The following is a 14,100-nucleotide window of genomic DNA, read 5'->3' on the forward strand; positions in this document are numbered from 1 at the left end:
GGCCGCCGTTTGACTCCGCTGGACCTCCCGACTTCCCCCTCACCCTCTGCCGGCCTTCCCTCGCCGTTTTGACCACCGGAGTAGCCCCGGCCAGCCCCGACCAGCAACCCACGAAATGGGTTTCCAGCCCCTTTCGGGCTCGTTTTGGGCCGTTTCCGGGCCCCGAAACCGAGCCGTGCTTTGGAGTTTGTTGTTCCTCGCGCCGCCCCCGTCGAATTGATCCAATTTGCGCGCGATTTGGTGAGTAATCACACTAATCCCGGATTAGTTGGCTAATTATGCTTAAGGTTGGTTTAGTTTTAATTAATTATGTTTAGGTTGTTAGATTAGAATAAATTAGCAATTATTAATCAATTGTGATGCGATTTAGATAAATTGATTGCACAATTAGCAAGTAGACGTGGTCTACTAATTATTGGAAGTGCCTCGGGATTTTTCCCGACCCTTAGTGGGCTCCAATTAGGCTTTTCGGGTCTAAGTGGAATTTTTAGTATTTAAATATTAATTTTCGGAATTAAATTAAATAATTATTTATTTTCGAAAATTCAACTTAGATGGTTCGGAACCGAAATTTTATGATGATGACCGTGGTGAAGTCTGTTTATTTAATCGGGCTTTATTTTGAGCTCAATTGAATTTTTAATATTAATTATTTAATTTTCGAAGTTAATAAATTAATAAATTATTTTTCAGAAATTAAGATTTTGATGGCCGACGATCGAAATCTCGTGCTGATCGTCGTGGCGTAGTCCGTTTATTTATTTGAGCTCCACGTTGTATGAAATTGAATAAATTGTGATATTTTAGGATTTACCTAAATTGATTGGAATTGATTGAGATTGAATTGTTGATTGGTAAATGGCCAAGTATGTTATTTAGCATTTATAATGCTTTGTTGAGTTGATTTAATTATTTGATTGAGAAGTCGTTGGGCATTGGTTGTCGGTATTGAAAGTAGATTGGTAATCACTTGAAAGAGGACACGTGGGCTCGGTGAATTGGAATATCACCTGGAGAATGCACGTGAATTCAGTGGTTGAATATGTCACCTTGGCGAAAGGTAGCCTGAGAGAATGCACGTGGCTCGGAGACTCGGTATGTGCTCTGGAGAATGCACGTGGCTCGGTGACGAGTTTGGCATCTAAAAGGGCACGTGGCTCGGTGACAGAGTTTGGCATCTAAAAGGGCACGTGGGCTCGGTGAATTGATGCATCACCTTGGTGAGATAGCACCTAAGAGAATGCACGTGGGCCCAGGCATCTAAAAGGGCACGTGGGCTCGGTGAATTGATGCATCACTTTGGTAAGATAGCACGTAAGAGAATGCGCGCCTGATAAGCTCGGTGAATTGATGCATCACTTTGGTGAGATAGCACCTAAGAGAATGCACATGGGCCCAATTTGCTAAAAGGGCACGTGGGATAGTGAATTGATGCATCACTTTGGTGAGATAGCACCCAAGAGAATGCACATGGGCCATCTAAAAGGGCACGTGGGCTCGGTGACTTGATGTATCACTTTGGTGAAGAGGTCGCCTTAGAGAATGCACGTGGGCCCATTTCGACGCACGTGGACTCGAAGACTTGGAATGTCGTCCTGGAGAACGCACGTGGCCTAGCTTTTAGATACTCCTCCGTGGAAAATGAATTGTATGACATGTAATTGACTGGTTCGATTTGTTTGGAATAAATAGGTGTCTATTGTGAATTGTACTGACTTGCAGGTGAAATATGAGGCCAAGGTAAGTCCTCTGCCTTATGTGTGTTTAGGCAGCCTGTAGTATAATGGTTTACTAATCGGGGCTTAGTGGGGTAGAACTCGCTGAGACGTAGTCTCATCCCGGTTTGGGGAAATCATTTCAGGACCCCGTTGAGAAGCTGAGGAGGAGGAATCGGAGAAGGAGAACTCGGAGGTGAATCTTGAGAAGGATTTTTGGAAGAAAAAGATAATCCTAAGAGGGGCCTTGAGTACGGCCTAGTTCGACTAAGATTCTATCTTCTTTTGAGATCTTCATTTTGATGTGAATAGAGATAGAGTAAAAAGTTGTGAAGTACTCTAATTTGTGTTTTGTATAAAAGTTTGGTTATAAGTTTCAATATGAAAAATATAGCCATGCTTTTCTATCACATCGTTTTATTGTCTGGGGATTTTAACTGCTTTCGCATGTGCTTAATAAATGAAAGGGTCGGCGCGATACATAGTCCTGGGATATCACATTATAAAATCGACCAAGTGTGAAGAATGTGTGCGTGCCCGAGGATCGGGGCGTGACATCCTCTTTTTATGGTATCAGAGCGAAGTTGAAGATTGGAGTGATAAGGAGCGTTGACCATGGGATAGTTAGTAGGAAAGACCTTTAAATTCATGCTGGTGCATGTCTGTGTTAGTTGAATGCTAGAATTGTTGTGTATGGATCGTTCATCTTCTAATCCAGTGTGGATTTGGAAGACGGGTTTCAGTGTAAAGACTAAACCATGAGCGAGCAGGAGTTAAGGACTCCTAGTAAGAGGACAATGTCCCTTGTGACTCGGGATAATACATTGACAAAGGTCGGTACCCGAGGTGGTTGTGGCAGAGTGTTGGCTCTGGCCAGCTCGAGTGTAAGAGTACCACCGCAGGTTGGTACTAGTGTAGCAGCGTCGAATGATCCTAAGTTTGATAGGATCGTTCTGATGCTAGTGTTCCTTGGGAACTGGAAAAGACAGCAGGCTTAAGATCGAGCCGCCGTCAGTGCCGCAATCGTTGTTGTTGCCTCACCTGCTGAGATCCAGAGTGGAGATGTGATCCGGGAGCGTGTCATTGCATTCGAGCAGGTATAGATCCGTTCGGCGAAAATGGAAATCGGTCGGGGAAAAGACCGAGGTCGAGAGAAAAGTATTCTATTCCACTCGCGTGGAAGGATGGGGTAGTCGAGGTCGATGCAGAGTCAAATAGATCGGGTTATTTCCGGACGTGATGATGGAGATCGGTCTTATGTCTTTCCTAGGGCCTTGAAATTGTTTGGAGTATAGCCAACGGGGATATTTGGTCGAGTGGTTCTAGCGGGTGATGGGGCAACCGAAAAGAGTGTGTCTTTATCACTTGGCGGGGAGATAGAAGACGCACCAAATAGGTGTCGGAATTGTAGAAGGAAGCATGCATAAATCCAGTAACCGAGTATGACTAGAACCTGTTGTGATGATGACCGGCATGGCCATCAAGTGAAGGACTGTCAGTGGAAGTCTAAGGTAGCATAGACATCGCTACTACCGCCAGAACGCCACTAGGATGGCGAAAGGAATGAGAGTAGAATTGACCTTGCACCGATTGGAGAAAGAATGTGTTGGAAGTGATTTTATCAGAGCAGCGCAGCATAGCTTTGTGCCGAATTGGTAGAACTTAAATTGTTGAAGTAAAAGTGAAAGAGAAGGGAATCACTAGCAATAGTTGTGCTTGACTAGTTGCTGAGGTGTGAGTTTGACGCCACATGAATAGTGTGGGCTCAAGGAGCATCTAGTGATAATGAATCACGATCTTGGAGTAATCCAGTTTAGTCCATTAGTTTGCGAAAATGTCGAGATTATTAAGAGTCGAAAAGAATCTTCGATTTAATTAATCTCGTTGGTTAAAGATAATCCGTTTGTTAGACGGAGGTTGCCAAGATTGATTTGACAACTGTAGTGGATGTGTTAGTTGAGAAATAGAATGTGAAGAAGGTGGCCGTGATATAGAAAATTTCTAAGATGGTTCCAAAAGAATTGCCAGGGTTACCTCCAGAAAGAGAGATAGAATTTGTAATTGAACTAGCACCAAGATAGAGCCACTCTCGAAGGCTTCTTACCAACTGTTGTTGTCTGAATTGGTAGAATTGAAGATGCATATGTGAAAATTGATGAATGAGGAATTCGTTTATATCAGTGCATCACTTTGGGGAAACATCAGTTTTGTTTGTGAGAAGAAGAAAGATGGTGTGTTGCGAGTGTGCATCGACCATCGTCAACTCAATTAGGTGAAGATCAAGGACAAGTGTTCTTTGTCAAAGATCAATGAATGGTGTGACTAGTTACAAAGAGTATCGATGTTTTAAAGGTCGACTTGAGATTATGAAGTCGTCAGTTACGAACCAGGAAGGAGGTTGTACGAAAGGCAGCTGTTCGTACTTGATATGGTCTTTACGAGAGTATTGTAAAAGATCGTTTAGCCTGGTGAACACTCCAGTTGCTGTCATGGATTTGACAATCAGAATGTTCAAGGAATATCTGGATCAGTTTATGATAGTATTCATTGATGACATCTTGGTCTATTCGAGAAGTGATGAAGAGCATGAGAATCATCTAAGATTAGTGCTTCAGACCTTAAGAACTCATTAGCTATATGCTAAGTTTAGCAAATGCGAGTTTTGGTTGACTCGTGTTGTATTCTTAGGTCATGTGATTTCCGGAGAAAGAATCTCCGTCGACCCGAGCAAGATAGAAGCCATGATCAATTGGCGGCCGACATCGGTGTCGGAGATCGAAGTTTTACGGGGTTAGCGGGTTATTACAGACGGTTTGTGGAAGGGTTCTCATCGATAGCGTCGCCTCTGACAAAGCTCCTGAAGAAAGAAGAGAAATTTGTATGGTCAGACAAGTGCGAGCGTAGTTTCCAAGAGCTGAAGGAAAAGCTTACTACCGCACTGTGCTGACGATTCCATCTAGTCTGGAGGATTCGAGATCTATAGTGATGCGTCATTCGGGGATTGGGTTGCGTGCGATGTAACATGGCGAGTGGTTGCATACGCTTCCGGCGAGTTGAGACCTCATGAATTGAACTATCCGACGCATGACTTGGAACTTGCAGCCATCATATTTGTGTTGAAGATTTGGAGGCACTATTTGTGCAGAGAAAAGTTTCAGATCTTCACGGACCATCAGAGTCTCAAGTATTTGTTCTCTCAGAAGGAGTTGAACATGAGACAGCGTCGATGGATGGAATTGCTGAAAGACTACGACTGTGATATTCTATATCACCCAGGAAAGGCGAATAAGGTTGCCGATGCATTGAGTCAGAAATCTTCAGTAGCACGGATCTTGGTTAAGGAGTGGAACTTAATCGAGAGAGCTCGGGATTCGGAATTCAAATTTAAGGTAGGCCACCTCTTGAGTCTTATGGCCACCCTCAAAATTGAACCGGATGTTCAAGTCAGAATCAAGCAACTCTAACCGACAGATCCAAACATTCAGAGAATTCTTCAAGAGGATACTGATAAAAGAAAGGCTGATTTTCAAGTTTCTGATGATGGGGTATTGAGGCTTCGTGGATGTTTGGTTGTACCTGACGATGTAGAGCTTAGAGAGGATATTTTATCTGAAGCATATCGTAGCAATTACAGCGTTCATCCTGGAAGCACTAAGATGTATCAGAATCTGCATCAATGCTCTTTTGGTCGGGTATGAAAGGCGGACATCGCCAAGCATGTGACCAAGTGTTTGACTTGTCGGCAAGTAAAAGCCCGGCATTGCAAGCCGGGAGGACTTACGCAGCCTCTCGCGATCCCAAAGTGGAAATAGGAGCATATCACGATGGACTTCGTGGCCCTTGGACTACCAAGGAGTCAGAGGGGGAATAATTTGATTTGGGTAGTAGTCGACAGGTTGACAAAGTCAGCTCACTTCATTGCAGTTCGAAAGGACTTGAGTCTAGATAGACATGCGGACCTGTATGTGCGTCAAGTGGTTCGAATGCATGGAGTCCCGGTTACGATAACATCTGATAGAGACCCGAGGTTTCTGCTGCTTTTTGGAAGAGCTTGCGAGTGCTTTAGGTACAAAGCTTGATGCAGTACGGCGTATCATCCTCAAACGGATGGCTAGTCTGAAAGGACAATTCAGACTCTTGAAGACATGCTAAGAGCATGTGTAATAGACTTCAAAGGAAGTTGGGAAGATCAGCTTCATCTGGTGGAATTCGCCTACAACAACAGTTATCAGCAGAGCATCAAGATAGCTCCATTTGAAGCGTTGTATGGCCGAGCATGTAGAACTCTAGTGTGTTAGGATGAAGTCGAAGAAAGGAAGATAACAGGCCCAGAGTTGGTTCAGCAATCGGTAAATGCCGTGGCAGTGATCAGAGACAGATTAAAGACAGCGCGGAAGCGGCAAAAGTTATGCGGATAAGTGTCGAAGGTCTTTGGAATTCCAAGTTGATGATCACGTTTTCTAAAAGTGTCACCAATGAGGGAACTTCGCTTTGGTAAGAAAGGCAAGCTGAGTCCGAGGTACGTAGGTCCATTTGAGATTCTTGAAAGAATCGGAAACCTAGCGTATCATCTTGCGTTGCCGCCAAGATTAGCGCAAGTACATGACGTCTTTCACGTGTCGATATTAAGGAAGTTCGAGCTTGACCCGACCCACGAGCTCAATTTCGAGAAATTGGACGTGGATGACCGTGTGTCATACGTGGAAAGCCCAGTCCAGATTGTCGATCGCAAAGAGCAAGTTCTGCGTACAAAGACCATTCCGTTGGTCAAAGTGATGCAACACCACGGTACTGAAGGAGCGACTTGGGAGACTGAAGAGTCGATGAGAGAGTTGTACCCCCACCTTTTTAGCAAAGTGTATAATGGTTTAAATTTCGAGGACGAAATTTTTATAAGAGGGGAAGAGTTGTGACATCCTGAAATTTGATCCCGTTTCGATAAAATGAAATGTGCATTTCGTTGACGTGCCTATGGTCCTTTTTCTCTGAGCTGATCACTCACGAGTTAGCTAATCTATTGGGTGAAGCCGTTAAGGGATATAACCGCGGTAAAATCCTTAAAAGCTACCTAATTGGTTGGATTGGACTAAAATCGCGTTCGATCGATTTTAATCATGAAATTTAATTCGGTTTTGGGAATCGAATATTCGGGCGTGTCACAATTCATTTTTAGGACCGTCTCATCGTCTATCAATTTATTGCCGAGTCAGAAATTTCAAGAAAGAAATTATCGGAGAAAAAATCGAAGACCGAAAGAAAATAGAAAGGGAAAGAAAAAAAAAAAAGAATAAAATAAGACTAATGGTATTAGGTTATTTTATTTCTTTTCTCTCCCTCTCTCTTCTTTTCTCTCTTTTCTCTCTCCTCTCCCCTCCCCCTCGTGCGATTCCCCCATCCCTCTCTCTCTTCCTTTTGACCGGTCCAACCTTATCTTCTCTCTCTCTCTCTCTCTCTCTCTCTCTCTCTCTCTCTCTCTTTTCTTCTTCTTCTTCCTCCCTCCGCACGTTCGAACAAGCGAACGAAACAGAAGCTCGAGCGAGGCTGCCGTTGTTGCCGTGCCGCCGCCCGCCACCCGTCCCGCTGCCGCACCGCGCGCCCACCCGCGCACGCCGTGCGCTCCGCCCGCGTCCATCGCCGCTGCCGCTCCTTCCCGTGCGAATCAGCCCCGCTCAGCTCAGTTTCTGTCCCGACCAGCCCCCGTCCGGCCACCTCCGGCCGCTGTTTGACTCCGCCGGACCTCCCCGACTTCCCCCTCACCCTCCACCGGCCTTCCCTCGCCGTTTTGGCCACCGGAGCAGCCCCGGCCAGCCCCGACCAGCAACCCACGAAGTGGGTTTCCAGCCCCTTTCGGGCTCGTTTTGGGCCGTTTCCGGGCCCCGAAACCGAGCCGTGCTTTGGAGTTTGTTGTTCCTCGCGCCGCCCCCGTCGGATTGATCCGATTTGCGCGCGATTTGGTGAGTAATCACACGAATCCCAAATTAGTTGGCTAATTATGCTTAAGGTTGGTTTAGTTTTAATTAATTATGTTTAGGTTGTTAGATTAGAATAAATTAGCAATTATTAGTCAATTGTGATGCGATTTAGATAAATTGATTGCACAATTAGCAAGTAGACGTGGTCTACTAATTATTGGAAGTGCCTCAGGATTTTTCCCGACCCTTAGTGGGCTCCAATTAGGCTTTTCCTGTCTAAGTGGAATTTTTAGTATTTAAATATTAATTTTCGGAATTAAATTAAATAATTATTTATTTTCCAAAAATTCAACTTAGATGGTCCGGAACCGAAATTTTATGCTGATGACCGTGGTGAAGTCCGTTTATTTAATCGGGCTTTATTTTGAGCTAAATAGAATTTTTAATATTAATTATTTAATTTTCGAAGTTAATAAATTAATAAATTATTTTTCGGAAATTAAGATTTTGATGGCCGACGATCGAAATCTCGTGCTGATTGTCGTGGCGCAGTCCGTTTATTTATTTGAGCTCCACGCTGTATGGAATTGAATAAATTGTGATATTTTAGGATTTACCCTAAATTGATTGGAATTGATTGAGATTGAATTGTTGATTGGTAAATGGCCAAGTATGTTATTTAGCATTTATAATTCTTTGTTGAGTTGATTTAATTATTTGATTGAGAAGTCGTTGGGCATTGGTTGTCGGTATTGAAAGTAGATTGGTAATCACTTGAAAGAGGACATGTGGGCTCGGTGAATTGGAATATCACCTGGAGAATGCACGTGAATTCAGTGGTTGAATATGTCACCTTGGCGAAAGGTCGCCCGAGAGAATGCACGTGGCTCGGAGACTCGATATGTGCTCCTGGAGAATGCACGTGGCTCGGTGACAGAATTTGGCATCTAAAAGGGCACGTGGGCTCGGTGAATTGATGCATCACTTTGGTGAGATAGCACCTAAGAGAATGCACGTGGGCCCAGGCATCTAAAAGGGCACGTGGGCTCGGTGAATTGATGCATCACTTTGGTGAGATAGCACCTAAGAGAATGCACATGGGCGGCATCTAAAAGGGCACGTGGGCTCCAATTGATGCGCCACTTTGGTGAGATAGCACCCAAAGAGAATGCACGTGGGCCCAGGCATCTAAAAGGGCACGTGGGCTCGGTGACTTGATGTATCACTTTGGTGAAGAGGTCGCCTTAGAGAATGCACGTGGGCCCAAGGTTCGAGGCACGTGGACTCGGAGACTTGGAATGTCGTCCTGGAGAACGCACGTGGCCTAGCTTTTAGATACTCCTCCGTGGAAAATGAATTGTATGACATGTAATCGAGATATTCGATTTGTTTGGAATAAATAGGTGTCTATTGTGAATTGTACTAACTTGCAGGTGAAATATGAGGCCAAGGTAAGTCCTCTGCCCTATGCGTGTTTAGGCAGCTTGTAGTATAATGGTTTACTAATCGGGGCTTAGTGGGGTAGAACTTGCTGAGACGTAGTCTCATCCCGGTTTGGGGAAATCATTTCAGGACCCTGTTGAGAAGCTGAGGAGGAGGAATCCGAGAAGGAGAACTCGGAGGTGAATCTTGAGAAGGATTTTTGGAAGAAAAAGATAATCTTAAGAGGGGCTTTGAGTACGGCCCAGTTCGACTAAGTTTCTATCTTCTTTTGAGATCTTCATTTTGATGTGAATAGAGATAGAGTAAAAAGTTGTGAAATACTCTAATTTGTGTTTTGTATAAAAGTTTGGTTATAAGTTTCAATATAAAAAATATAGCCATGCTTTTCTATCACATCGTTTTATTGTCTGGGGATTTTAACTGCTTCCGCATGTGCTTAATAAATGAAAGGGTCGGTGATACATAGTCCCGGGATATCACATTATAAAATCGACCAAGTGTGAAGGATGTGTGCGTGCCCGAGGATCGGGCGTGACAGTTGTGGTGTATAAGGGCCTGTTTGTTTGTATTTCTTTTTCTCTTTTTAAACACTTTTTCTGTTTTTGTTCTGGAACAAAAAGGAACAGCAACGCGTTTGGAGTGCGTTTCTGTTCCTTTTTTGTTCTTTTTTTCCCAAAACAAAAAGGGAACTTGCTGAGACTTAGAAACACTTTTTTATTTTCTTCTTCTTTTTCTTTTTTTTTCTTCTTTTTTTTCTTTCTTTTTTCTTTCGTCGGTCGCCGACCTCGGCCATGGCCGGCGATCGGCCGACGAGGGCCGGCGGCCTCGCCCGACCACGGCGAGATTTGCCGGCCCTCGCGGGCGAGCCTCGCTGGCCTCACCTTGGCTGGGCGGTCGGCCTCGCCTTGGGCTGGGCGAGCTCGGCCTCGCCGGATCTGGGCGAGCTCGAGCTCGCCTAGCCAAGGCGAGGCCGACCTCGCGTCGAGTGGGCGAGCTTGGCCTCGCGGGATGCGGGCGAGCTCGAGGCTCGCCCGGCCAAGGCGAGGCCGAGCCTCGCCCGCTCTGGCGAGCCTCGCCGTGGGGGCGAGGTCGCCGCTCAAAAAAAAGAAGAAAAAAGAAAAAAGGAAAAATAAGAAAAAAATAGAAAAAAAAAAAATATTAAAAAATATTAAAAAATAAAAAGAAATAAAAAAATTATACAAATTTACCAAACGTGTTTCCGTTTATTTTTTGTTCCCGAACAAATTTACCAAACGCGTTTTTGTTCAAAAATTGTTCCCGAAACAAAATACTTTTTTCTATTTCTTTTCGAACAATTTTTAAACAAAACGCAAACAAACGCACCCATAAGTTGCACTTACTTCATCCACAATACCATTTCTTCACAAAATGCAAAAAATGTAATGAGAAGTATTCTCCTCAACGATCACTTGTCAAAACTTTGATTTTTGCGTCCCTTTGATTTTCAACAATAGCCTTATATCAAAAGCTTGATCTTTTGATTTCATTAGGTAAACATAAGTATATCTAGAGTAATCATCGATAAATGTAATAAAATAACAATTTCCTTCTCTAGTTAGTACAACATTTAATTCACAAATATTGGAATGCACCAGCTCAAGTACTTTAGTAGATCTTTCCACCTTTGAGAATGATTTCTTAGTCATATTAGCTTGTTCATAATCTTTCTTATCTAAATTATCACATTATATCATACCAATTTTATTCATAAATTTCAAAGTACTATATTCAACGTGTGATAATCTATTATGCCACAAGGAAGACAACTCAAGCATATAAATAGAAATAATATTCTCATTAATACTTAACTTGAACATTCTATTACAACAATACCCATTTCCACCAAACATCCCATACTTAGATAAGATGAGCTTATCAACATCTAACACAACCTTAATTCCATTCTTGCACAACAAATTTGTTGATATAAGATTGTCACGCCCCGATCCTCGGACGCGCGCACATCCTTCTGCTTGGTCGATTTTAGAATGCGATATCCCGGACTATGTATCGCCGACCCTTTCTTTTATTAAGCACATGCGGAAGCGATTATAAATCCCCAGACAATAAAACAATGGGATAGGAAAGTAGGCCATATTTTCATATTGAAATTCATAACCACACTTTCAATAACAGCACAACTCATAGCATATTTACAATACTATTCACAACATACTTGTCTCACACCTATGTATGCTAAGACAGGATTCACAAAAGGGATGGGATCTCAATCCACATCCGGGTTATATTCAAGATCCCTCTCGGATCTTCTTCTTCTTCAAAAGTCTTTCTCCTTCAGTTCCTCTTCCTTAGCTTCTCTTCGAGGTTCCCGAAATGGTTATTCAATAACCAATGAGACCACGTCTCGCCGAGTCCTACCCCTACGACTCGATTAGTAAACTAATACACCATACGGTTGCCTAAGCACAACACGAGTCGGAGGACTTACCTTGGCCTCGGTTCCAACCTGCAATTCAAGGTTAAACACGTATATTCAAACAATTCACGACATTCGATCAAGCGGGTCAATCGACTAAGTCGATTACATGTCGGCAAGACACTTTCTAGGTCATTCCCACTCATACCACGATTTCCCAAAGGTGTACTCATTCACCAAATCACATGTGTTTCTCGGCGTCGTTTTCGCCAATGACATACCGATCACCGACACCGTGCGTTCTTTAAGGCGCCGTTTTCACCAGTGATAACCTCGATCACCGAACCACGTGTCCTTTCTAGGGCGCCGTTTTCGCCAAGGTGACATCGGCTATAGACAACATCGTGAGTTCTTTAAGGCGTCGTTTTCACCAGTGATATTCCCATAACCACCGAACCACGTTTGTCTATAAGTCATTTACGTGCGTTCTTTAAGGCGCCGTTTTGGCGGTGATACTTCCAATCACCGAACCACGTATGTCCAATAATATTGTGCACGATTGGTCTCAACCAATAATGTTCTCGTTAGCTCACCATTCTCCCTACTATATAGCCCATCAACGTACTGGCGCTATATATACTCATGCTCGGCCATTACCAATCAAATACTCAATAACAAACAATTTGGGACAATTCCTCAAATTTCACAATTTAAATCAATTCCATAAAAATTGAAGCTCAATTAAATAAACGGACTGCACCACGACAATCGGCACGAAATTCCGGTCACCCATCCCGGTTGAATTTCCGGAAAAATAAATAATTAAATAAATAAATTTCGAAAATAAATAAATAAACATTAAAAATCCAATTTAGGCCCATATTGCCTTATTGGAGCCCAAACGGGTCGGGAAAAATCCGAGATGCATTCAATAAATAACCAAACATTTCTACTTGCTAATAGCTAAGTCTAACCACCTAACATGCATCATTAAGTCACTAAATTAATTTTCTAACCTAATCTAACCACCTAATTGCACTTAATTAAATCTAACCAACCTTAAGCATAATTAGCAAACTAATAAAGCATTAGTGAGTAAAACTCACTTGATCAAAAGCGGGGATCGAATCACCGCAACGGCGACGCGACGGCGGTCGAAATTGGACTTTCGACGACACCGCGGACTTAGGGCCGGGCCTTAAGCTTGGCCCAACAAATCTCAGCCCAATTGAGATTTGTTCTTGCACTGGAATGGCTGGACCTTGCTGAATTTCTGGACTGAACTAACTTGGTCTTCAAATTGGTGGGCTGGACTTCAATTGGTTGCTGGAAACTGGGCCTCAAAAAGGCTGGGCTTCAATTCTAATTGATGATGGGCTGAGCTCACAAGGAAATTGCTGGGCTTCAAGATGTCAAACTGCAGGCTGCTTGATGGACCAAAATGCTGATCATTTGGGCTGCAAAGTGGGCTGTTATTGGGCTGCCGAAATTAATCAATTGCTGGGCTGAAGTCATTGGCCTCATGGGCTGGGCTGCTGGAGATGGCATCACGAAAATGGAATAGCAGGCGTGAGTTGCTGGGTCAACACGGAGGCGTCCAGCTGAGAACTCGCTGCTTCGTTGACCGAGTGAAGGGCGTCTGGCAGCTGGATTCGAGCGCGGCTTCAATTGAAGACGTGAGCTGAGCGAGCAGCAGCTTTGGTCTTCGTGCACTGGAGTTTCTTCAATGTTTCGGCAGTCCAAGACTTCGTGGCTTCGCTGGGTCGACGGGCTGGAGAAGATTGAAGACGGAAGCTGCTCGCGGACGCTGCTTCGCTGGACGCACGAAGCGGTGAGGAGCTTCAGTCAACAAAATGGTTCAGTGCTTGCTGAGGTCTTCGATGGTTGACCGGGGAAGCAGAATCGCGGACAGCTGGCCGCGGATGGAGAGAAGATGGCGTTCGGTGGAGTCTTCGCAGAGAAGCAACGAACGACAGCAGCTTCCACTTGAGGTTTCGTGGGCTTCTTCAGGCTTGCTGCTGGCCAGATCGCTTAGTCAACAAGCGAGGCCATCGAGGAAAGCTCTGACCGAAGGGGACCAACGGTAGTGGAGGCTGGCGTGGACGATGGAGCAGCTTCGGTTTCGGTGGATGCTGAGCTTCTCGGGTAGCTTGGTGGACGCCCGGAAAATTTTCGAAGGAAGCAGCTGGGTCTTCTTCAGTTGCTGTTGGAGGTGTCGCACGCAAGAAAGGATGAAAAGGAGAGAGAAGTAGTTCACGGCAGCAAGATGGAGAGGATGAGGAAGAGTTGGGCTCCACTTGGTTGGATCTTTTGCAAAATATCTTCCAAAAGCCATTCTTAGCCATGCATTAATACTTTTGGCGCTTCAATAAGGCCATCCAAATGTCCTCTTATAAACCTCCTGATTTTCTTTGAGGCTGGGGGTTACGAAATGAGAGAGAGATGGCCTCAATTGGTTCTAAATCTCTCTTGATTTCATCTCAATTGATTTTTCACAAATTCAATTGATCATTCGTGATCGTCTCTGCATTTTTCCTCACTCGAATCCACCAAAAATCCAACCGATACCAATGTTGCACACCCCATCTTGAGATTCGATTTTAACTAAGTTTGAACTAAATTTCAATTCCAA

The sequence above is a fragment of the Eucalyptus grandis genome, chromosome 3 (assembly GCF_016545825.1).
Source record: "Eucalyptus grandis isolate ANBG69807.140 chromosome 3, ASM1654582v1, whole genome shotgun sequence".
NCBI lineage: Eukaryota > Viridiplantae > Streptophyta > Magnoliopsida > Myrtales > Myrtaceae > Eucalyptus > Eucalyptus grandis.